At 44.5% G+C, this 24,170-nt stretch overlaps 1 protein-coding gene and 1 long non-coding RNA gene across 3 annotated transcripts in view; one reads left to right on the forward strand and one right to left on the reverse strand.

Annotated features, from left to right (window-relative positions):
- DMXL2 (Dmx like 2) overlaps positions 1-24,170 on the forward strand; it is a 416,196-nt gene that overhangs the window by 73,288 nt on the left and 318,738 nt on the right. The gene's annotated exons all lie outside the window — the stretch shown is intronic.
- Positions 20,529-24,170, reverse strand: part of LOC308462769 — a 108,134-nt gene continuing 104,492 nt past the window's right edge. For both annotated transcript variants that reach the window (XR_013979332.1, XR_013979333.1), the window contains one exon: positions 20,529-20,736. This is a non-coding gene — a long non-coding RNA (uncharacterized lncRNA). The remainder of the gene's footprint in view (positions 20,737-24,170) is intronic.

Raw genomic sequence — 24,170 nt, forward strand, 5'->3', positions numbered from 1 at the left:
GAGGCCGTTGAGGGCTTTAAAGGTCAGCACCAAAACTTTGAATTGTGCTCGGAAATGTACTGGGAGGCAATGTAGGTCTTTCAGGACCAGTGTTATATGGTCTCAGCAGCCATTCCCAGTCACCAGCCAAGCTGCCACATTCTGGATTAGTTGTAGGATCTGCTTTCCAGGCAGCAAGCTTGGCCCAAGGACCTCCTTTGCTGCCCTGGAAGCAGCCAAAGGGTCCTCCCTCAATGTACTGTGGAGGGCAGAGGGAGAGCTCACCTGCAATGGTGCCCACCAAGGGGGGTGAGTGAATTTTTCAGAGAACAGCCCACTGTTTGAAGTTGTGCTCTACCTGAAGGGCTGCCCACCTGAAGGACAGTTGCTAAAGTTCAAAAACCCTAAGTAGGGAGAGCAGGAACCTTGAAGTTGCCTTGGGTCTGAAAAGGATGAAAACACCTAGTGTAGGCGATATTGAAATAGATGGGTGAATGTTTTGATTTTGGCAAAAGGTAACTTTCTACATCTCCCTTGCTTAAGGAGCCTTCATTTTCTATGTGTACTTCGTAGTAATTCTGCTTGGACCACCACAATGCATGGGGCTCCACATGGGGCTACCTTTGAACTACACCTAATTCAGAATGCAGCAGCTATATCTGTTACTGGGAGTAGCTGCTGGGTTCTAACAGCAGTAGCACCGGTTCTAAAGAATCTACACTGAGTACATTTCCAATCACGATTCAAAGTGTTGGTGCTGACCATTAAAGCCATAAACAACCTCAGGCCTATATACCTGAAGGAGTGCCCCCATTGTTCAGCCCAGATACTGAGGTCCAGCTCCAAGGGCCTTCTGGTGGTTCCTTCACTTCAAGAAGCGAAGTTACAGGGACCCAGGCAAAGGGCCTTCTCAGTAGTGGCACCCAGCCTGTGGAATGCCCTCCCATTAGATGTCATGGAAATGAACAACTATCTGACTTTTAGAAGACAGCCCTGTATTGGAAAGGTTTTAATGTTTGATGTTTTATTATGTTTTTAATATCCTGTTGGGAGCTGCCCAGAGTGGTTGGGGCAACCCGGTCAGATGGGCAGCATATATATAAAATCATCATCATCATCATCATCATCTGTGATTCGTGCATTGCAGGTTGTGGGCTAGATCATCTTTTGGATCCCTTCTAACTCTACAGTTCTATGATTCTGATAGTTGCTCCCTACTTGCCTGAAGACCTTCCCTTCTCTTACGGCACCATTGCCTTGCTCAAACATAAATGGATGTTACATTGCCATTGTCCTCTGGAGATTCCCCCCCCCCCATCTAATTTCATAAAAGGGATGCCTAGTAATACAGCTAGGAATGATCCCATTGACACACTCCCCTCTCCTTGTCACTTTTGCTTAGCTGCAGTGGAAGCAATTCATTTGGTCCCCTCAATGGAGCAGGCCAGCCCAAGAAGTGAAAATCAAGTTGTCATTTTCAGTACTTCCCTTTGAGCATCAAGACAGAAATTTGTCGACAAACTTACTATTGAAATTCCGCAGGGATGATCACCACTGAGAGTGCATAAATCAAAGAGTGGTTTAAAATTTCATAAACTAAACTGACACTTTTTTTTCCCCAATAATTGACTAGAGAATTTGCATCAAGGACAGAGGCTGCATGCAACGTCTCGTATACGAAGCCCGGAATCACAAGGCAGAAGCAAGGCGCAGGGAAGCCAAAGGTCCCATCTGTGCTGTGTATTTAAAGCACCGTGACTCCACTTTAACAGACAAAGCTTCCTCCCCCTTCCCCCACAAATTCTGGGAACTGTAGTTTGTTAAAAGTGCTGAGAGTTGTTAGGAGAGCCCCATTCCTCTTACAGAGCTACACTTCCTTGGAGTAGTTAAACAATTGATTCCTGTTTTTAGAGAGCTCTGGAAATTGTAGCGGGAATAGGGGTCTCCTGACAGTTCTCAACACCCTTAGCTGCAGTTTCCAGGATTCTTAGTGGGAAGTCTGGACTGCTTAAAATGGTATGATACTGCTTTAAATGTATAGTGCAGATGCAGCCTCTGAAATGCTGAGGAATCACTGCCAGTCACAGTAAGCAGCCCTGAGCTAGATGCATACGTAGCGCTGTATTTAATGTACTCTGTCCGTTAGTGCTAGGGAATGGGTGAGTTTTAATTTCACACTGCAGAGGAATTCAATACAACAGTTGCTCTAGCCAAAACCCGTTGGCCAACAAACTGTGGGATGTGATACATAAGTAGCAGTCAAGTACAACAATCCTTGTTTTCCTAGAGTAGACATGCAAGGGATGTTTGGACCAGCCAGTCGAAAAGTTCCTGTTTCCTCCTGGGCTGGGACATACTTCCTCTTGCAAGTGACTAGAGGTGGGCGTGACCTTACCTGTGCAGGTAACAAAAGCACAAGGCATGCAGCCATCTCTTTCTTTGACTTCCTCTCTTTGTTGGAGCAGCTTTTTAGCTAGAGATGCTCTGCTGGCTTTCAGCTTTCAGCCAACAAAGGACAAAGGGACTATCTCCATATGGGGTAGGCTCACATGTCTCCATATTTGTAACTAAGTCTGCCTTCAGGGATCCAACTGTGAACTGGTGATGTGAGTAAACTACTTTTATATATCTTAAATAAGATTGTGGCATGTTTATTCTTTTAAGAGGAAAATAAAGGGATCTTACCAGGAATCTGAGAAGCTTAAACAAGCCTGCAACCAGCTATCAGCTGTGCATTTAAAAAGGGGAATGTTAAAACTCTGCTAAGTTATAGAACTTGCTAGTGCAAGTTAGGAAGGATATTAATAAACAATATGTCCTCTCCTGCCTCCCTGAACATTCCCACACAGACTGTGCAATCTACCACACCACAAAGTCACCAGCAACCTCCTCGTGCATTCTCAAGCACAGTGTGTTGTTCCACTTGTGCAACACACTTCACCAGTAGAACAAATATACTGCTACATAACTTAGCATTGCATTGGATGCAACCCACACTCTGACCTGGTTTCAGGCAGCTTCCAATGTTCTGCCCCAGTTCCTGTGCCATTAAAGTAGGGCTGTTGGTAGGACCTGTAAAAGGGTAAAAGAGTATTGGGAAATAAACCGTAATGAATTGGGGGGGGGGGGGAGAGAGAGAGTTTAAAAGTAATTTTTCAAAAAAACCAGAGCCCTTTTTTGTTGGAGATACTTCAGATTGAAATTCCCCATGGTGTCAAAAAAGGTTATTTATGTATGACACCACAATGGCCCGTGTTTTGCTAGCCCCAAAATGGAAAACGAGCGAGATCCCAACCAAAGAAGATTGGCAACTTCAACTGATGGAAAATGTGCAGCTTGTGGTCCTTACATATAGAATAAGAGAACAAGAAGAATGTTCGTTTAAAGATGACTGGAAAATGTTTATTGAATATATGGGGAGGTGGAATTGTGTGCACTTGAAAATGTTGGAAGCATTAAGATAAATTCAGCAATGTAAATAAATAAATAAATAAATACATCACCAGTAGTGATGTATGGAAGTGAGAGCTGGACCATAAAGAAGGCTGATCGCCAAAGAATTGATGGTTTTGAACTACAGTGCTGGAGAGAGTCCATGGACTGCAAGATGATCAAACCTATCCATTCTGAAGGAAATCAGCCCTGAGTGCTCACTGGGAGGACAGATCCTGAAGCTGAGACTCCAATACTTTGGCCATGAGAAGAGAAGACTCCCTAGAAAAGACCCTGGTGTTGGGAAAGATGGAGGGCACAAGGAGAAGGGGACAACAGAGGACGAGATGGTTGGACAGTGTTCTCGAAGCTACCAGCATGAGTTTGACCAAAGTGTGGGAGGCAGTGGAAGACAGGAGTGCCTGGCGTGCTCTGGTCCATGGGGTCATGAAGAGTCGGACACGACTAAACAACAACAAAGAGAAGAAGGGAAGTCATTGATAATTTAAGGATGTTTAAATGAGTATTCAAAATTGTAAAACATATATATATATATATATATATATATATATATATATATATGGTAGGGCTGTTGGACTCCAACCCTCACCATCGCTTGCTGGATTGTCCTGATGGGCATTGGAGTCCCACAACATCTCGAGGGCCACAGATTTCCCAGCCAAACCAGCTTTGATGCTCTAAAATAGCAGTGAGAGCCATCCCTAACCTACTGTCTGGTCACACAGTTACGCACTATGGGAATAGAGCAGAGTTGCCCAGTAAATCACCATCCTAGGGAACTGCACAAGGGTATGACAGAGCTTATGTTTGGATTTGGTGGCTGGTGGCTTTGCCTGACCTGTTTGTTCCATCCGCATGCTACTGCTTCCGATTTTATCATTACAAACAGGTGCCCGATATTTCCGCAGATGGCGAGATGGACAGGGAGTTCAGCCGACGACTGCACAGCAGAGCAAAATCTGTGCATTTGCACTACACCCGCTGCCAGTGTATTGCATGGATGTCAAAGTCATGCTATTCCCCATTCAGCGATATGGTTTGATTGCTCATTAAGGCAAACAGCTTGCTGTCTACAGCAATGCACAATTACTTTTCGGTGACCAAATGACTGAAAAACCCATTTCAAATAAGCCATTCAAGAGCCAAAAAAAAGCATCCCATAAATAAGATGCTGGCATTAAGGTCTGGGTAATTTTATTTAAAGATAAATCTTCATACCCCCTCTGTCAAGTTCCACAGGCCAGAATATTTTCTAATGGCAACCATTTGCCCAGAAGCAGAAAATCAGTGCAGGTAGCTGGAGGGAAAGATAGGCCAGGACTGTATATAGCGGGAAAGAGAGGGGGAAAATGTCCATCCAAGTTTGCCTCCCACTCGTTGTACATTTATCCATAAAATTACAGACTATATCACTTGGCTTTGAGAAAAGATTAATGGGTAGACTAGGTTGTCAGCTTTTAAATATCTCCGAGACTGGCATAAACAACCTGACAAAGCAAATGGACTTAAAATGCACACCACCGATTAGGAAAGATACAAATCATTCCAGGAGGACGCCAACATGGTTAATGAGCAGCGCCAAGGAAGTACTAAAAGGCAAGAAGGCTTTGTTCAAATGAGTGAAATAAAAAGGAGCACAAACACTGGCTAAACAAATTTAAAGTTAACAAGAAGACAAGCAAGTAAGCAAAAAATAATAATCTTTCAGAATATTGCTACCAAAAAAAAAAAAAAATAGCAATATTTTGGCAAAGGGGATTTTTTTATTAACAATAAAAAATATGTAAATACGTTGCCAGAGGGAAATCAACCAGGGATGGTCACTGGACCATGAGATGCTGAAGTGTTACTGAAGGAAGATAAGGATAATAAAGAAGCCTGAAGCATGAAATGTTTGCTTGGATTTTTCATAGTGGAAGATCTTAAGCAGGATTGGGGAACCAGTGGGGTCCAAATATCGCTGGACTCCCAGCTAGCATGCCCAATGATTTGGGGAGGACAGGAGTTGTAGCCTTACAACCTCTGGAGGGTTACAGCTTCCTGTTCCTAATGTGAAGAGGACCCACACCTGATCTTTAAAATCTGATTTTTGCATGTGAACTCTTTGTCCATGCCAGAGACTCAATCCAGGTGTAGCTGCTGTTTGCCCTGGGAGGAAATCTGCCTATAGAACCGAAGGCACCAAGGGGAAATATCCGTGGCAAGAGAGCCAGTCTTGGTCAGGAGTCAGGACCCAGGTAGGGCCAACAGCTTCAGTCAATTCTCTGCAAAAGCTACAGTCCTGATCCAGTTTGCCCCTCTCTGTGTAGCCAGTCAACAAGGACAACAGCTAAACACCCCCTGTTTGAAGAGGGAGCTGGATGGAGATGCAATCTCACCCCAGTGCGGTAGCTCAATCAGAAGTCTTTCTGGCAACTTGATTCATGCACTAAAGCCGAGAATTAAGATAATGTGCTTTTTTTTCATGCATCACATCGTATATCTTTTTATATATGTCAGGGAGTCTTCTCTATTTTGTTTTCCGGAATGCAAGTTGAAGATGCAATTAAGGCCACTAATGCGAGTTCATGATGAGTCTGTTGATTTAGTATATCCATGGCAGACAGACGCTTCAGCCTTTCCATTTAGTCAGAGTGTGGGTCATTCTCACCACACCCGATTCCATCTCGTAAATCTATCCTAATATACATTTAAAGAGGAATCAGCCCCCCGATTCAGAGCACCTTCCATCAGGCTGCCTGGGAATTAATTATCCTTCTGGAGAAGGAGATGCATCCCCTGTGGCCAAACATTTTGGAAATGGCATCTGGGCGACATAAGCATCTGCAAACAACCCTTTCACAGACATGATTCATATTTTATGCACACATACACTTAGGCTATAGCTGCCAACTCTGGATCCGAGCTTTCATTCATTTGAAAGCTCCGGTAATCAAAAGGCAGGGGGAATTGGAGCTGTGTGCAAAAGGTCCTCTAGAAATTCTCCACCCTAGTTGCGGGCAGAGAAATTGTGGGAACTGTTTCATCAAAATCCGCCAACGTTTTCTCAGGGATGTGGTTCAACATTCGCTGTGACAGTAAGGTAGTTTCTGTTGATGGATCATAACCATAACTCTTGCTTAAAGGTAAAGGTAAAGGGACCCCTGACCATTAGGTCCAGTCGTGACCGACTCTGGGGTTGCGGCGCTCATCTTGCTTTATTGGCCGAGGGAACCGGCGTATAGCTTCTGGGTCATGTGGCCAGCATGACAAAGCCGCTTCTGGCGAAACCAGAGCAGTGCACGGAAATGCCGTTTACCTTCCTGCCGGAGCGGTACCTCTTTATCTACTTGCACATTGACGTGCTTTCAAACTGCTAGGTTGGCAGGAGCAGGGACCGAGCAACGGGAGCTCACCTCGTCGCGGGGATTAGAACTGCCGACCTTCTGATCAGCAAGTCCTAGGCTCTGTGGTTTAACCCACAGTGCCACCCGTGTCCCCATAACTCTTGCTACCAGCTGCCAAATCAGTGAATTCCAGGATGACAAACAGGAACAGAATTTGCTGACTAGTAACTTGATTTTTGTTTAGTTTTATTATATACAGCAGAATAAAGCACAGCTTTGTACAAGTTACTATATACACAGACGAGATTCAAACTGGGGGTGGCTGGGGAAGCCTAGCCAGGTGCGTGGGGTATAAATAAAATATTATTATTATTATTATTATTATTATTATTATTATTATTATTACTACTACTACTATTATTATTATTTCCTATTCCAAACGCAACACTCCAACAACCAAACTGGCGTGTCATACTGCTTATAAGGGAGAACTTAGCCAATCACCACCTGTTGCTAGACTTTCCTGTCTCCAAGCAGAATTTCTCACGTACTCTGTTTAACTTGGTTTCTAATGAGTAAACAAACAAACAAACAAATCCTGTGTTGCAAAATATGAGTCAGCAATATCAAAAGCAACAACTACTGTATAGTTTTATGGGTGAATCAGAAGACAATTGGTATCAGAAAAGATTATGAGTGACAGTTACGTCAGCAAGAAACCCGTTTTATTTTTATATTTAAAACTACCGTATTTTTCGCTCTATAACACGCACCTGACCATAACACGCACATTGTTTTTAGAGGAGGAAAACAAGGGAAAAAACATTCTGAATGAAACAGTGGATGTATCATTTTTGTGCTTCATGCTGTGGCCACAGACATGTGATCTGATGGTGAATTTGGGGTGACCCAATGCAAAAATCCTGAGAATCCCTGTGGATCCATGCTTTGTAACCACGTTTTTGCACCATTGCAGCCCCAGGCAACAGTGGGTGCATGATTTTTGGGGGGCAGGCTGTAGCCATGGACATGCTATGTGCTCTAATGGTGAATTTGGGCTGACCAAGGCAAAGATCCTGAGGATCCATGTGGACCCATGCTTTTTAACCACGTTTTTGCATCATTGCAGCCCCAGGCAACAGTGGGTGCATGATTTTGGGGGGGCAGGCTGTAGCCATGGACATGCTATGTGCTCTGATGATGAATTTGGGGTGACCCAATGCAAAGATCCTGAGGACCCATGTGGATCCATGCTTTGTAACCACATTTTAAGTGGGGAGGGAAGGAAAAACACAGAAGGGACAAGGAGCACGAGAGGGGTGTGCAGAGAAGCAGCTGGCTAAGAATGCAGGAGAGGGATATAACGGGAGGGAGGAAAGGAAGGCAAAAGTTTCCACCCACCCACCCACCCAAGCCAGCCAGCTCGCGCTCTCTCTCTCCCACCTGCATGTTTTCCGGCTGCCTGATTTTTTTTTTTTTTTAATTGCCTTGACAGAAGAAAGCATTTTAACTGCATTAAGAACTATTTAGCAGCGAAACCTAAGCTTTGCCATCCCTTAAGAGGTACAGACACTGTAATCTTCCAGATCGCATGAATTTACAGGCAAAACACTGTTTAAGGATTTCATCCTTTTAAATGGAAGAAAGCATATTTGAATGCCGTGTGTCCTCAAAAACAAAAGCAAGAAGTCAAATCAGAATTTTAAGCTGAACCTGTAATCTCTCTTCCCTTCACAAACATTGTTCCCTCCAGAGCACGGAGAGGAATTAGACGGAAGGACGCTCTGCTTTCCCCTCTGCTTGCCTGGAGGGGAGGGGCTTTCCCTGCTCTTTGTTCCGTTTGAGCAAACACAGCAACGAAACAGAGAGGGTGGGCAGTAAGACCCTGAGGCAGAATGCAGGAAAGCAGCCGCTTCCTCTTTTCAGGTTTCCCTTCTCCGAGACACGATTTGATTTTTGCCTGATTTTTGCTTCCACTCGCGCCATTCGGCTCCAGGGACCACACATTCGCTCAATAACACGCACAGACATTTCCCCTTCCTTTTTAGGAGAAAAAATCTGCGTGTTATAGAGAGAAAAATACGGTATTCATCCAGGGGGACTTAACTCTGAATTAGACCTCAATTGTTTTATTTGATTATCTGTATCTTTGCTGTTACTTTGTATTGTGTCTTTAAACTCGGTCTCCTTGTTATTAGTATCACCTGGGGTTGGCTATATATATTTTTCAAAAAATGTTGTTAGTAACAGTGACTACATAATCGCATGAGCACTGTTCCTGAGTATTTTCCATTCTCGTGTATATTATATCTATCCGAAAAAAGATTGGGTATGTAACTTTTTATGTTACAGTTTATAATTTCTACGCTATTTGAAGTTGTTACGCATGTGCAGGTCATCGTTTGAATATTTTATTTTCAGTTAATGAAGAAATTACATATCTTTCTACTTACGAGTGTTGAACTAATTGGCTGATGAAGAATTCAACAAAACAGTAGTTGTTATCCGGAAACACTGTTCAGCAGAGTCCAGAGTTGGACATCAGAATTGGACATTTGCTGATTATACAAAGCTTCACAGCTTGTTCTCCACTGGGTAAAGTCTGGCACTGTGGTTCATTTAAGGACTTTCAGAGACTTTCAGAGACTTCAGTTTGTTAGTTTTGATGTTTTGAATTATTCCTATAAAGTTTTTTCAAATTGTATTGTTTCTGGCCATCGTGTTGCTTTTGGTGTTGTGAACTTGGCTTGTAGCCAGCAAACTAATTCCAAAAGCTGCACATACTCAATGTCTCAACAGAGGAAGAGGAAGTTCTGTTGCATATGTGGAAGTTATTGTGTGACTTTGTTGGGTACAACCCATAGGATATCTATTGTTTCTAGGGTGATTCAGGTGGCATTTTCTATCCTTAGCTTTGCCGAAAAGAAGCTCCATGACTGTGCTGGTCTTCCCTATCCTGATTGTGGCACTGGCTTCCTAAGGAACTGCTTGGAGAGCGATGCAGCCCAAGTTTCCAAGTAAATTTTGCAAATAGCTAAAATATTTCCATCGCCAGAGGTGCAGGAGCTAATGGGAGACAGACCCTGTCAAACATTTCAAGCATTTCCCCAAAGCATCGGCTCAGACTACATGACAGGGCTGTGTGATGGGAGTCACAGAGTTCACCGTGTGTCAAAGAAACAAGTCAAGGAGAACATCAGAACTTTTCCATAACATTCTGCACCAGAAGCCCTTCATTCTTTCCTTTCAGTTAAACACATTTGAGTTTCTCTGTTGTTTTGAAAAATTGTAACTCACGCTTCAAGAGGCACTGCCCTCAATGGCAGTTTTCAAGAATTCTCCAAAAATAAGAAGGGGCCTGATGGCTCAGTCCAGAAGCCCATCTAGTCCAGCAGTCTGTCCTCAAAGTTGCAAGCCAGATGCCCAAAGGAAGCTGACAAGCAAGACAGGCATCCTTTCCCACCCTGACCCCTGGCAAATGACATGCAGAGGCATAATACTGGATGTTATGGCAATCATGACTGATCCTGAATGGGGTAACTGTGCCCCTGAAGAACCGGGAGTCCTTTTGGACTCACAGCTGTCCATGAAGGCGCAGGTCAATTCAGTGTCCAGGGCAGCTGTTTATCAGTTCCATCTGGTACGCAGGCTGAGACCCTACCTGCCCGCAGACTGTCTCACCAGAGTGGTGCATGCTCTAGTTATCTCCCGCTTGGACTACTGCAATGCGCTCTACATGGGGCTACCTTTGAATGTGACTCAGAAACTGCAATTAATCCAGAATGCAGCAGCTAGACTGGTGACTGGGAGTGGCCGCCGAGACTATATGACACTGGTCCTGAAAGATCTTTATTGGCTCCCAGTATGTTTCCAAGCACAATTCAAAGTGTTGGTGCTGACTTTGAAAGTCCTAAACAGTCTCGCTCCTATATACCTGAAGGAGCGTCTCCACCCCCATCATCCAGCCCAGACACTGAGGTCCAGCACTAAGGGCCTTCTGGCGGTTCCATCGCTTCGAGAAGCCAAGTTACAGGGAACCAGGCAGAGGGCCTTCTTGGTGGTGGCGCCTGCCCTGTGAAACACCCTCTCAGCAGATGTCAAGGCAATGAACAACTATTTTACTTTTAAAAGACAACTGAAGACAGCCCTGTTTAGGGAAGTAATGTCTGACACTGTAATGTTTTTAATATTCGGTTGGAAGCCGCCCAGAGTGGCTGGGGAAACCCAGCCAGATGGGCGGGGTATAAATAATAAATTATTATCATTATTATTATATAGCCACTGATATCTTCCATGTGTTTGTCTAACCCCTTTGATTGGTGCACAATAATATTAAAATGAGATTCAATACAAAAGATTCAGAGTCCTAGCAACCAAATCCTGTCTACTAGGACTGTATAGTTAATATTCCATAAAATGATTGGAGGCAGGTCCACACCATACATTAAAGGCACATTCAGTGTGCATTTATAGCATGTGACCTCCCCCAAAGTATCTTGGGGGTACTGGGAATTGAAGCTCTGAGGTGGGGTGAGGTGGGGAACCCCAGTTCCCAGGATTCCTTGAGGGAAGTAAATGACCCTCATTGTCTCTTCCTTCTCTACAATTCTATTTGCTTTAAATGTGCATTGAATGCACTTTTAATGTATGGTGTGGATGTCTCCAAAGTTACGCTTCAGGGAAAGGCCTAAGAACATAAGAATAGTTCAGCTGGTTCAGGTCAAATGTGTGACTATCATGAAAGGACCCACACTTCTGAACTTGCTACTGCACTGTTGCACAACACCACAACATGACATAATACAACACCACAACATGAAATCAGCAGCTTATAGCCTTAAACAGGCTTCTTAAAGTGTTATTAAAATGAAGCAGAGGTATATTTGGGTGACTGAGCACCAGATTCATTCCCAAAATAGTGAAGTCTCAGATTAATAAAATGAATGAATAATAAAGAAAGAATGGGATCTCTCTCTCTTTTTCTCTCTCTCTCACATACACACACAAATAGGGTGTTTCCACCTCCACCCCCGTGTACATTCTGTACTTAGTCTGTTCTGTAATCTACTTAGCAGATTTGAGTTTCAAGGCTGTTCCTTGACTTATGTAATAGCAAAGGATTAAAATTTAAATCCTTTTTTTTCACTAACAGCATGATTAACGTAAGTCTTCTTTCACAGATACTTACAGATCTGAAGGGTGGGGAGAGATCTGTGAAGCTGCATCGACAGCTCTTTTAAAATTAAATAAGCGGATATTATCTGGAGAATTTTAAGTGGGATAAGGAATCAAAACTCTGGATGTTCCGCCTTCATGCTTTGATAGGGATATATATTAATTGGGCATTTTCTCAGGGAAAGGACGGCGGAGCAATTTGAACCGATACTGCAAAGAGTGATTTGCATTTAGATGAATTAGGTCTTGATTTTATTTATCTCACCAGGAAACCAATCCAGCCAGGAGCCAGATGCAAGGATCCATGCCTGGTGCTAGATCACAAGAGACAGAAAAGGGATCTTATTGATGTACCACTCACCCCGCCGCCCAACTCCCGTGCCTGAGCTGGCAAAGGTTGCCTCAGTGGTTGTGTTGGAAAACTCAAGGATGATTGTCCTGGCAGACTAACATTCCTTGTCTGGTCTAAATGAGGATTTCATGGCCACCATGTTAACCCTGGGGCTGTCACAGTACATCATGAGCTTAGCTCATGTTGCAGGTCAGAAATCTCAATCTGATTTTTTTGTTACTGGTAAATGGTATTTGATGCTCTGGGGGATTTTCTTGTTGGCATAGCTGGAGGTCCTGTCAAGGCTTGCTTTGGAACAGCAAGATGCAGAGGTCCATCAAGCAATTTGCTCCCATGCATCTTCTCCAGTACTGTGGAACCTGGAATGTCCATTGTTTTTCAGTGGCACTTGGGATGAGGAGGCATATTGGACAATGACTGGAGTGCTGGTAGTACAAGTCTTAGAGGGAGGTGAGGCAGCAAAATGCATCTTACTTTGCTGCTACCATTGTGTCCTCAGTTCTTTATAGGATAGTGCAGGGTCTGGTTAAGGTCCTGCCACAAAAACATCTGTGCAGTCAGAAGCCTTCAGGGAAACAATGACGACAACAACAACAACAGTTTATTATTTATACCCCGCCCATCTGGCTGAGTTACCCCCGTCACTCTGGGCGGCTCCCAACAGAATATTAAAAACATGATAAAACATCAAACATTAAAAAGTTCCCTAAACAGGGCTGCCTTCAGATGTCTTTTAAAAATAGGATAGCTGCTTATTTCCTTGACATCTGATGGGAGGATGTTCCACAGGGTGGGCGCCACTACAGAGACGCCTGGTTCTCTGTAACCTCACTTCTCATAGTGAGGGAACCACCAGAAGGCCCTCAGAGCTGGACCTCAGAGCTGGACCTCAGTGTCCAGGCTGGACGATGGGGGTGGAGATGTTCCTTCAGGTATACTGGGCTGAGGCCATTTAGGGCCTCCAGCTGTTTTGGGACTACAATTCCCATCATCCTTGACCACTGGTCTTGCTAGCGAGGGTTGATGGGAGTTGTAGTCCAAAAACAGCTGGAGGCCCAAGGTTGGGGAACACTGATTTAGGGCATTAAAGGTCAGCACCAACACTGACCTGAGAACACTGAGAAGAGGATGCTGCACTAGATTCCCGTCAGGGATCTTGCTATGTCCACCACCCTCCATTCCAGCAAGCAAGAGGTGTTATCCCAGTTCAAGGAGAAGTTCTGCCAGACAAAAGCACTAGAGGAGGGTTCAGAGCAAGGCCATTGAGGTGTGTGGCCTGGGTAGGATCCCAAGGGCCAGGCAGAAAGGCCTGGAGGGCCACATTTAACCCCCGGACCTGAGGCTCCTCACTCTTGCTTTATGTCCACTTTGGGAATAAAAGCGAGAAGGAACAAACAGGTTGAGTCAGCTAGATAGCACAGTTGATTAGAGCATGATGCTGATAACGCCAAAGTTGCAGGTTCGATCCCTGTAAGGGACAGCTGCATGTTCCTGCACTGCAGGGGGTTGGACTAGATCCTCAGGGTCCCTTCCAACTCTATGATTCTTTGATTCAAGTCACTTACAAAGGATAGGAGCATATTTTGCAACTGCTGCACATACATAATGTGGACAGTTGCCGTAACCCACGCTGAGTTGCTGCTCTCAGTCTCCACATAAATATTAGTAAGCATTTCCTCTGAATGGTTTTCCAACGTGGTCAGTTTAACGCAAAGCTAATAGATTCTTTTTCAAAATAATATAATTGCTTTGTATCCTTTGTGGGGAAGAATAATTTACTGACTGGCATTCCACTAATTAACAACCAACGTGGAAACCCCTCAGTGCCTTCCTATTTATGAACTTCAATATCCGTGACTATTCAACAGTACATTATAATAGATTCAATATTGAAATACCTTTTTCTATAGAAAAAAAAAATCAGAATGACTTAATGCTTGACATGACAAGATGTGCTCTTAAACTTAGGCAAGGATGCTCTCACAAAAGAGGCCACTTGATATCAGTATAATTCTTAATTCTTTCCACCAACTTGGAAGTTCTATCGTGGCAATCTACAATTGCTTACAACAAAAGCTTTGCTGCTCATAAGGGGGCCTTTACACACGGATCTTTGTTTTCTCCCTTATCTTCCCTTTTACTCTCCTGTGGATCTTAATTTGGTTGCTATGGAAGCAACTTTCAACATCCAATTAGCGGATATAAATCCCATTGAAGAATTCTTAGCATTAGCTTAGGCTACCTCTGTGTAATTCTACTTCCATAAACCACGGGGGGGGGGGGAGTTAACAGGGAGCCAGATAAGCACTGTCATTCATTTCTGATGCTGACAACCAGGAGACAATTGTAGCTCAAGGTAGCCCCCAAATCCCTTTACAGCGCTAGTAATATTCAAATGAACACATCTTGCTGTCCACAACACAATGAGAATATATAAACATCAGCTCCTCTGGCTTTGAAGTACAGGTTGCCATTTCAGTCCCTTTTGTGACATGGATGCTCTTCAATAACAATTATTTTTGCAACAGTGCTTGGAGATTCTGAAAGGAGAGGGGGAAATTCCAAAGACAGCAGCAGGCAGGTCTTGAATGACGTTGATAGCTCAGTTGGTGGAGCATGAGATGCTTAATCTCAGGGTCGTGAGTTTGAGCCCTACATTGGACAAGAAATTGCTGCATTGCAGGGTGTTGAAGACTTTCATGGTCCCTTCCAGCTCTATAATGCTATGATCCTTTGCCTTCAGCTCGACTGAAGACAGTGTGTACTTCCATTCAAGATGTGGTGAGGGTCTGTGCAACCTCTTCACAACAAGACAAAAGCGTGGTGGATTCTTATCCAAGATATGTTGCTTGCAGATGATGCAGCCTTGGCAGTGCACTCTGAGGAAGCTCAACAGAGACTCATCAACCATTTTGCCCAAGCCGATATGGAGCTCAGCCTCACCATCAGCACTCCACACATCAGCACTGGTGACCACTCACTTGAGGTGGTCGACGATTTTGGGCTCCACCATAACCATCAATGCTGAGCTGGACAAATGTGTTGGCAAGGCAGCTAAGGCCATGACTTAGCCTCACTCATCTCACAGAGTATTTGTTGTGGGGGAGGAAGGGAAATGGAGATTGTTAGCCGCTTTGAGACTCCTTAGGGTAGTGATAAAGCGGGATATCAAATCCAAACTCCTCTTCTTCTTCTTCATGTAGAGAGAATGGAGGATGGCAGAATCCCCAAGGACGTGCTCTTCGGGGAGCTTATGTCAGGCACCAGGCCTGTTGGCAGACCAAATGTGCATTACAAAAATGTCTGCAAACATGACATGAAGTCTGGCAACATTAACCCTGCCATGTGGGAATCCCTTGCAGGTGACCACAGTGTGTGCACATAGTCAGATCTTGTATCCACAGCAGTGACCAGAGGAGGAATGCCTGCTGGGAGGAGAGCAGAGAGAAGAAATGACATCATGCACCTGTAGCAGTAAAACTGGATGCCTTCATGTGCCCCATCTGCAACAAAACATGTCTCTCCTGTATCAATCTCTACAGCCGCAGCAGGCACTGTAACTTTACCCCTGAAGGCATACTCCTCCATTGTTTTCCTAGACAGACAGATGCCAACAATGATTCAAGGAAGTCACTAAACTGCTAAAAAAAATGGAATGCACACAAAAACTTTATCCTAATAGATGCATTTCTTGTACACATTACTTGGTTGGGAAACTGCACAGCAAAATTCAGTGAAGTGCTGGTTGTGGCGGCTCACTGTGTTTCTATTTCCATATTGTTTCAGAAAGTGTGAATTTGATAGGTTCACTTTTTTAATGTGAATTGAATTGAATTTCTACTCCAACCCTGCTAAAGGCTCAGTCTGGGTTTGTTGGCTGTTGGGCCAAGTGTCAAGCCTGCCTTGTCTTGCAGCTTAGACTCCTCTCAAAATCTAACTCACCTTACCATTCTTCTTTTGGCCTGTGGCCTCTGCTTTGCTTGACCTTGCTTGCCTAGACTTACCTTCTGCTTCATCTGGCTTTGACTTCCCTACTCCAGTGTGGTGTAGTGGTTAAGAGCAGTAGATTCGTAATCTGGGGAACCGGGTTCGCGTCTCTGCTCCTCCACATGCAGCTGCTGGGTGACCTTGGGTTAGTCACACCTCTTTGAAGTCTCTCAGCCCCACTCACCTCACAGAGTGTTTGTTGTGGGGGAGGAAGGGAAAGGAGAATGTTAGCCGCTTTGAGACTCCTTCGGGTAGTGATAAAGCGGGATATCAAATCCAAACTCTTCTTCTTCTTCTCTGAATGGGTGGAGCTCAATGGGAGAGGAGGGGCAAGCTCACCCCGGAAAAGTGAGCTTGTTCACACCAGAACAGCTCGCCACACTGTCACCACTCTCTGTAGAATATATATTTGTAATTACTAAACATACACGTGCTTTGCTTCTTTACCCCCTCCTCTGTCCACAGATGAATAATTTCATCAGTCTTCCTTTCAATCTGCTGGAACCTTTGGACAAAAGAGATGGCACAAACCCTCTGGCTGCTGTCTGAAGTGTTAATATTGTTCCAGAGAGTGGTGTTTGTTTGTACACCATCTAAGCTTTAACCGCTCCACATCATCTTTGAGCCTCCCTGCATTTAATTGACACATTGCTTCCCCGCTTCAGGAATTAATAACAGCAATGGATTTTGCTCCTGTTTCAATCTCCTGATGGTGTTCGCAGGCGCACAGATCGAGCCTGGCCTGATATTCCCGTACTTCCTTGATCGTGAAAGAGACTTCTTCTTTGTGTGTGGAACCAACATTAACATTTCAAAAGTGAAAACAAAACAAAACAGCACGCTTCCATCTCCATAACCCCTGATCAGATTGTGGTCACATCGGTCTGAATTTTGCTACGCGTCTTAGCGACTCCTTATTTTGAGAGGAAGCAAACAAATAAGAGTCATGTCATCCGGGAAAATCCACCAGCCTCTCCTGCTGGCTAACAGCATAATGCTAGTTTATTCTCTTTTCACCATCAAAGAATTCCATCTTTTCTTTTCTTTCATATGCAGCTATTCTTGATGTCGGGGGGGGGGGGGAGAGAGAGAAGGGCAATGATGCCATCTTTTCTCATTAGCTAGAAAGCAACTGGTAGAACTCTGCCGCATTCAATTTCCTCATACATTCATAACATGGAGTAGAGGCTAATAAGGAGACAGACAATTAAGTCAGTCCACAGACAGGCACACGTGCCGTCATCAAACTAATAGCTCATGTTACAGTCATTTCCTCTCCATCATGACTATTTCATTTCTAATAAAGCAGCCTTAGCACCGTCTGGTCCCCAGATGAAGAATATCTACAGCCGTGGGAAGGAACCTGTAGCCCTCCAGATGTTGCTGGACTTCAATTCCCATCATCCCTGACCATTGGCCGTCTGGCTGGGGCTGATGGAAGCTGGAGTCCAAGAACATCTGAACATGCTCTCCATCCCTCTGTGGTAGACTATCTCCATTTTCAAAAGTTCATGGGTAGGCTTTCTGCCTCCCTCCTTGTCAGCTGTTGTGTTGAAAGCATTTTCTCTGGGAAGCCTCTGGTCCCCTTGATATTATGGAAGCGTTATAGCTAAGTGGAAGAGTATCTGTTTTGCATGTAGAAGGTCCAAGTTTTAATCCCCAAGTGAGGAATGAACCCTGCCTGAAATACTGGAAAGCCTCTACCAGTCGGTGTAGACAATGCTGAGTTGGATGGTCTGACTCAGTGTAACACACTTGTTAGGTTTCCAGTGTCCTGTGTGTTCCTTTCATCTTTTTCTCCCTAAGAATGCTTGTGGCAAACACTTTATTCTTGCATTCCTAATACAGCCATCTACAGTCAAACCTCAGTTCCTGAATTCCTCTGTATTGGAATGTTTTGGCCCCTGAGCACCGAAAACCCAGAAGTAACTTCTCTGGTTTAGGAACGATTTTTCGGAAGCCAGACAGCTTCCGAACCATGTTTTTCTTTCTTTTTTTCCATTGACTTTGCAGCCAGCCCGTTGACCCTCAGTTTTCAAATTTTTCAGAAGCTGAACGGTCTTCCAGAGTGGATTAAGTTCGAAAACTGAGGTTCCACTGTATAGGACAGAGCACAATAGGTAAAAATGGATTCCTACCTTTGTCCAATTAAGAAGACAAGAAATCAAAAGAAAAGAACAGCAACACTGTATCTGTGACCAGCTAGTCCTGTCATATGCCAGGTGGATGGATGGCCTACCCAAACACCCAACTAGGGCCCAGGTGAAGGTCTAACAGCAGGCATATTTTTTAGCAGGAACTTGGGGGAACTTCTAAAAATTAAATAATAATGTTGTTGTTGTTTTGTCTAGGGGGAACAGCTATGCACACAATGCCTGAGCTAAAAATCCATCTATATCTGTAATCAAAAAAGTTGTGGCCATTTCTAAGCCATATGGTTGTCTGCTTGCGTCTATTAATCACATTTTACATTTAGCCACTGCCCAGGGTGTGGGGTGGCACTGTGACTGCACCCGCAATAAACAAACTTCGTGATGAGTTCCCTCACCTTTCCCCCAGAAAAAAGCACTGATGCTAAGTATCTCCTGGTAATGATGATGGGGGATCAGGTCAGAAATTCAGGGTAAGAGGAATGGAATGGAGCGTCATGAAGAAGGGCATGGATGACTGGCTGGCTGGAACACTGGATAGGAGCTCTGTGTGCCTGCGGTTCCCATTTGTAATGCGCCCTACAGTTCCCTCTCAATAAAATGTTTCCCCACAAAGCACATTATCCTGTCGATAGATGGAAACTTGAAATGGGCCTTTATTCTTAACTATGGGCACTATTACGATGTCAATGGAATCCTTTCATATCCTTCCCAGCATTTACAATACCACCAGCAGCATTAGAATATCAATGAGCTTCCATTGCATTTGCTATTTTATTTCATTGCCCTCCCTCTGCAACCTCCTGAGTAAACAGACAATAAATGCAATGCCATTGCAGCGCTTGCTTAATTTAATCCTCACAATGCCAGGGAAAGTTGGGGCGAACACCAGCGCTCCATCTTCAGTGTTTTATACCGGGAATGAAATTTATACTGCAATATAATGCACAAGGATCCTTGTAAGATGTACAGGGTGCATACAAAGGAAGTTAATGTTCAAGTGCTCACATTACCTTGGCTCAGCCTCCTCAAGAAAGACCCTTAATGTTTTACCATATCAGAATGTTCTATGTTTAATAATGATGGGCTCTCTCTCTCACACACACCCAAAAAAAGATGATTGCGGCGCTGATCATTCTCTAATGTGTAGCTCCAGAAGGAGAATGGAAGTCTGAAGTAGTCCCTTTCAATACAATCAGAAAGCTTTAGAATTCAAAATATGAATTAATTCTAAATTTAAAATACTGCAATTAGGCCGCAACCCAATAGCCAGTTTCTTGGGAATAAGCCTCTGTCATGCCCTACTCTCTCTATGGGTCCTAAGGATTGTCAGAACCTCAATGTCCCTTGCTTTCGGAGACCATCTGGTGATCCCCTTTGCTCTCACAAGCCTGGGTACTCTGATCAGCATTGACCCCATCTGTCAGTGTGTTTTATTTCCTCAGTTAAGTATTCCCTGCTACACTCTTGCAGCCCTAATTCAGTGTAGGTTCCCTGCATTATGGAATCCATCCTCAACTTCTTTAAGCCCATTACTGGGAGTTTCCCTCACCCCAGACCTTCCTTACCAATTCCTTCTATTTCTTTTCCTCCAGTTCTGGAGTAAAGCTTCCCTGTACCACCATTTCCTGTCTCACACTATGCACTTTTAAAAAATCTCTCTTCCTCCCAGTCTCCCTCTTCGTCTCTGTCTTTGGTCTTCTGCTTCCTTTCCCTACAGTCTCCATCTCTATATTCTTGTCTCTGTCCCTATCCCCATTCCCATCCCTGCCTCTGTCCTTGTTTTCATTCTTCACTCGCTACCTCTCTGGCTCCTCTCTCCCCAAAGCTACCTGCTCCACCTGCTTTCTCTCACTTGGGAAGGGATTCTGCTGGACAGTAAGGTAAAAGGTGAAGGATCCCTGGACAGTTAAGTCCAGTCAAAGGTGACTGTGGGGTTGCGGCGCTCATCTCGCTTTCAGGCCGAGGGAGCCGGCGTTTGTCCACAGACAGCTTTCCGGATCATCAATCATTCAAATATCAAATGATATAATTTACACACACACACCCCGTGCTAAATTTGCTGGTTTGATTATTTTCTTTATTTCTGCATTCCAAAATCCTTGGTGTTTCTTCCTGTCGTTGTAAAATGTTATGTCTAGCTTTTCCCGGTTGTTGCTGTTCTCCATCATGCCTTCTTTTTCTCTTTCCTTTTTTTGGCAGATGTGTTCGGCATCACATCATCAGCACAGTTAGTGTGTTACTGGAACATCCACAAATCTTTCCGCTTTCCCCACGGTAACACATTGTTGCCATATGGAGGGACACTTTTGCACTACAACACAACAGAAAGGGACAAAAATAAATAAATAACCTGGAACATTTATGGTGCTGCATAATTAAACTATATAATTTAATCCAACAGGAGGCAGTGATGGCCACCACCAAAGATGGCTTTAAAAGTGTATTGGACAAATTCATGGGAGGATAAGGCTCTCAGTAGCTACTAGTGCTTCTGAATGCCAGTAGCTGGAAACAGAAGAGGAGAATATTCATGTGCTCAGGCCCCTGCTTGGTTTTCCACAGGCAGTTGCATGGCCACTGTGAGAACCTGATGCTGAATTATCTGGGGGAGGGGGTTGGTCTGATCCAGCAGGCTCTTCTGATGTTCCTATGTGGTATAAAAAGGTGCAGGATTTCATCAGTGTCATGAATGAGCCTGCCCCCAGAGAAGGTTTGCAGCCAGTTGAAGGAAGCAGCCAGGAACAGAGTGGTTTAACTGCCAGGCAGGATGAGCACCGGCAAGTGCCAACTCCCCGGCCCTTTGGAATGCAGATTGATAAGGGAGTGACTGAGAGCGAGCCAGAACCCTGCCAACACTCCTGAGAAGTGCAAAATGCCGCAAACAGAGAAGGAAGCAGTTCATCAGGTGGGAAAGCACTAAGAGACAGCCCCTCAGAGAATGGGGTAGAGGTGGGAGCTGACCCTCTCAGTCCAAGGTCTCGGCAAATGGGAGGGCTCCAAGACAGGAAGCAAAACAAGAGATGTCAGAAGCGAAAGTTCAGCTGCTTCTGGTCTTGCAGGAAGCAGTCTTCAGAAGGGTCATCATGACTGATGAGGCTGGCGGCTTGTTAGAGCCGTCCAGCGAACTCTGTTTGTTTTTTGCAATAAATCTTCCTTTTCAATTAACTACGCTTGCTGCGTTATTGTCAGGGAACTGCCATCGGAGCTAGAGGCGGAGGGAAGGCTCCAGAGGGATGCCGGAGAGGGTCCCAGTAGGGAGAGAGGCAGCCCGTCCGCTGGGGAAGGAAATCAGCGTAACACCAGTAGAGAAGGGGGGCAGATGGGGGAATCGGAGAGGAGGCTCCAAGACTCCTCGCCGGAGACCAGCGGAGAGAGTACGGGTCCTCCGCTGCCCACACCCTCCCTGCGCAGAAGGCTTCCGCGCAGGGAGTCTTGGCGGAGACTAGGCGTCAAAGAACTTTTGTGCTGGAAGAAGTTTAAGAAACGCCCACTGACGGATTCTGCCAGCGACTGAGACAGTCACGATGCTAGAGGCTGTTCAGTCAGATAGGGTTTAACCAGGTAACCTAGCCAGGAGTGGCGGCAACTTACGCACGAGCAACCCCTAAATCCATTACAGTTATCAAGATGGGAACCGGGACGCCTGACAATCAGGAAGCTATGGGAAATGCACTGATCAGAAACAAAGCAGCACGTCCACCCCAAAATATTTTCAGGCACATAGAGTATTGAAAGCAAGATTGCATCTAACCACCCTGCTAGCATAAAGAGCACAAATCACCAGGAATACATAACAAGAAGGACATCTGAAGGGACTCTGAATGTTAAATGAGGGAGTTGGGAGAGAGAAATATGAGCATTATGTTGGAGCCCCCAAATCTGCAAAGATTCCCCACGGTGATCTTTGGGGAAGGCAAGAGGAAGGGGAGGGAGGCACCAACAAGCGCCAGTACTAAAGTATGGAGGCGAAGTGTTATAATGCTACTCTGGCAAGCAAGCAAGGAGGGCGAGGAGAGCCCTTGACTCCAAGTGGCTCAGTCAATGGGAGGCATCTCTTCTGAAGTAGCTCAGATGAATAGATGTCTGTGGCAGCTACACTGTTCAAGAATTCATTTACCAACCTTTACTTCTAGGAATATCACTTATGTCAGAATTTCCATGAAGACAGTTGGCAGAAGCATATAACTAAAAGCCCACACAATGAGAGCATGTGATGCGACAAATCTCAAATAATGCAGTATTATAGTTTGCTGGGAAGTTTGAGGAAGCATATGTGTTATCTGATCAGCTGAGGCATCCATATTTGATCCAAAAACAGAGAATGGGCCATGATTTACTTTACAGAACCTAAAAATATGTCTTTGGCAGTATAACCACACCTCCCATTTTAACTCATGGGAGAGAAATTCCACCACTGTGCCCCTGAAGCTGAAAATCTTAATGGTCTGGGGGCAGGTGATCCAATACAAATTTTCCTAGTCCTTGAGATCAGCCCCAGAAGCTATGCTTGTGGGTCCACCATACAAATTTATAAGATTGACAGCACAGGAGACAAGGCCTTTTCAGAGCTGTCCCCCTGTCTGTGGAACTTCCTCACATGATTGGTCTCTCCAGAGTGGATTTTAAATAGGCTTTGAAAACTCATATGTTCCATGCTGCGTTAAATTCGCATGCAGAGCTTTGTACAGTTTTTATATCACTGCTGGTATTAAATGGCTCCTGTTCGCTGTTTAAATAAATAAAAGTGTGGCGCTGCATTTTAAAATGTTACACCTGCTGTTTTGTCTTTCTTTATATCTTGTATAGGAATTCTGTTTTATCCCTTTTCCGCAAGCCACCTTGAGAGCCTCCTTAAAATAAATTAAACAAACAAACAGACAAACAAACAATTGTCAGAAGGATAACAATAGTCACACTGGATGGAAGAAATGAATTATCTGAAGAGACAAGTGCTTTGGGGAAACAATCATTTGTTATCTGAAATAGGTGACTCTCCACCTGCTCCCCAGTCACTGTCTCACTTAAATGGCATTTCTGCTTTTAAGATAAGGGAGACCATTTGGTATAACTTGAGTCTTGTAAAGAAGGACCACAGTTCAGTGGTAAACTGGCAGAGCATCGGCTTTGCACGCAGACAGTTCCTGGCGCAATCCCTGGCATCTCCAGGTAGAACTGGGAATGTCCTCTTGTCTGAATCTATGGAGAGCAACCACCATTCAATAATGAGCCAGGTGGCCCCTTTGGGCTGACTCAATATAAGGCAGATTTCTTTGTTCTTATGATTCATAGTTCAGTCTCTTTAGCCACTAAGCTGTGCTAGCTTAATCAAATTTGATTGTACTTTAGCTTGCCTGGTCAACCTGTGCCAACAGTGGCTGGGGAAACCCAGCCAGCTGGGGGCGGTTGTTGTTGTTGTTGTTGTTGTTGTTGTTGTTAAGTGTGCATTAAAGATCCTGCTGCATGCCCAAAATTTCAGATTCCTAGTGGTGCAACATCAAAAAAACTAAGATCATGGCCACTGGTCCCATCACCTCCTGGCAAATAGAAGGGGAAGAAATGGAGGCAGTGAGAGATTTTACTTTCTTGGGCTCCATGATCACTGCAGGTGGTGACAGCAGTCATGAAATTAAAAGACGCCTGCTTCTTGGGAGAAAAGTGATGATAAACCTAGACAGCATCTTAAAAAGCAGAGACATCACCTTGCCAACAAAGGTCCGTATAGTTAAAGCTCTGGTTTTCCCAGTA

This window comes from Podarcis pityusensis (genome assembly GCF_964106645.2).
Source record: "Podarcis pityusensis genome assembly, chromosome: 14".
Lineage (NCBI taxonomy): Eukaryota > Metazoa > Chordata > Lepidosauria > Squamata > Lacertidae > Podarcis > Podarcis pityusensis.